This window comes from Cherax quadricarinatus, chromosome 59 (genome assembly GCF_038502225.1).
Source record: "Cherax quadricarinatus isolate ZL_2023a chromosome 59, ASM3850222v1, whole genome shotgun sequence".
Lineage (NCBI taxonomy): Eukaryota > Metazoa > Arthropoda > Malacostraca > Decapoda > Parastacidae > Cherax > Cherax quadricarinatus.
Genome location: NC_091350.1, coordinates 3,726,127 through 3,728,105, shown reverse-complemented (window position 1 = coordinate 3,728,105; position 1,979 = coordinate 3,726,127). Strand labels below are relative to the sequence as shown.

The window sequence follows — 1,979 nt, the reverse complement described above, 5'->3', positions numbered from 1 at the left end:
CTCTCTCTCTCTCTCTCTCTCTGTCTCTCTCTCTCTCTCTCTCTCACTCTCTCTCTTTCTCTCTATCTATCACTCTCCTTTCTCCTCTCACTGTTGTTGCATCCGAGCCTATCCTTTAAAAATCCTTCTGTTTTTTAAGTGTGTTCTTCAATTCTTTCTCTCCTCACTATTTTTATCTGTCTTTTCCTTTCCATTTCTCTGTCCTTCACCATCATCAGCACCAGCAGCAGCAGCACCAGCAGCAGCAGCATCAGTAGCAGCAGCAGCAGCAGCAGCAGCAGCAGCAGCAGCAGCAGCAGCAGCAGCAGCACCAGCAGCAGCACCACCAGCAGCAGCACCACCAGCACCACCAGCAGCAGCACCAGCAGCAGCAACACCAGCAGCAGCACCAGCAGCAGCACCACCACCAGCAGCAGCACCACCACCACCAACAATATTATTTTCAATCATGAACGAGCGTTATATTTGTCGTGTTTTTGTCGTTTCTTTAGTTCTGTCGACAAAATGCCTTTGTGTCCAGCAACAAAGATGTCAGTACTAGCACTGACATCTCTTAGGGATTTTCTCTTCAACTATGTTTGGGTTAAATTAACCCAAGAATTCGGGAATAGATATGCATCGTGTACATACAATAACGACGAAGCTAAACGTAGTTTGGAATAACGCCCAGTTAGTCAAAGAGAAACTCATTTAGATGATATGGCTGTACAGCAGATTTTTATCAGTATTAGCCAAAGTTTTGGAACTGCATAGAAGCACCGAGAAACTTTTAACTTAGTTTAACGTCTTGGGAGGTGTTAAGTTAGGTTAGGTTAGCTACGGTTAGGTTAGGTTTATCAGGAAAAAGAACAAGCGTTTCCCGAGGCGGGTCTTAGTCATATGATAACTCGCCCAGGAGCTTTTGGTCATCTGACCGAGGCATTGCCCTGGAGACATTACTGTGTAAAGACCAGCATCTTGACCTTGTATCCAGAACGCACTTTTCTTACCGTCCTAAATACATCACACACCGTTCCTCCTCCAGCCCTTTGATAATATATATAAACATAAAAAAAAAACATCAATTATTGTGTTTTGCTACACAAACACATCCAGAAAACTGAATCAAACAACCGTAAGCCAACGATCGGTTCTGCCCTGGTTCAACATAGAACCATCGGCTACTATACCCATCCTTCCCCAGTCTTCACATGTATCTTGCTGCGCCCTAACTATAGTGCTGGCACCACTGAACAGGTTTTAGAGAAAAACGTACGTTTTATCTTCAAATGGCTTAATAAAGCTTGAGAGAGCCTTTTGTAGGTGATAAGTCAAAATAATACAATGGTCTCCATTCCAACGCAAGTTTTTTTTTTTCACTAGCTGTTGACTCATCTTATGGTGAAAACCCGTTTACCTGGAGTTTACCTGGAGAGGGTTTCGGGGGTCAACGCCCCTGCGGCTCGGTCTGAGATCAGGCGTCGAGGTGAAAGATTTATGCCAACAGCATTTGGTGTTCCCAGGCGGTCACCCATCCAGGTACTAACCAAACCCAACGTTGCTTAACTTCGCTGATAGGACGAGAAGCGCTGCGTTCAACGTGGTATGACCGTTGACTAGTATTTTTTCCCTTGAATTAAAAATAAACAGAAATGTTTTTTTGCAGAGACTTTATAAAGGTCAACAGAGAGAAACACTGTCAGAATTAAAATTTTGTCTCTGCGCCGTAGTTCTTTTTTTACTTAATACACCTTTCACCAGACCCACTAATCACATCTGCTTCTAACTACCTAATCACCATTACCCTTGTCAAGTTAACAACAACAGATGGGTTATAATGATAAAACCATCCTGAATTCTCCCCCCAAAAAAAGCTTGAACCTAACCACCTTTACGAGTATCATAGTTACTATCGCTGTTTTTAGCGAGAAATGCTACTAAAAGCAGAATCACCTTTATCCTTATCATCATAACACCGGTGATAATGACGGAACTGAACT

At 43.1% G+C, this 1,979-nt stretch overlaps 1 non-coding gene across 1 annotated transcript; it reads right to left on the bottom strand.

Annotated features, from left to right (window-relative positions):
- Positions 1-1,477: 1,477 nt before the first annotated feature.
- Positions 1,478-1,596, bottom strand: LOC128698849 (5S ribosomal RNA). The gene has a single exon (XR_011393660.1). It is a non-coding gene; the product is annotated as a 5S ribosomal RNA (ribosomal RNA).
- Positions 1,597-1,979: the final 383 nt, after the last annotated feature.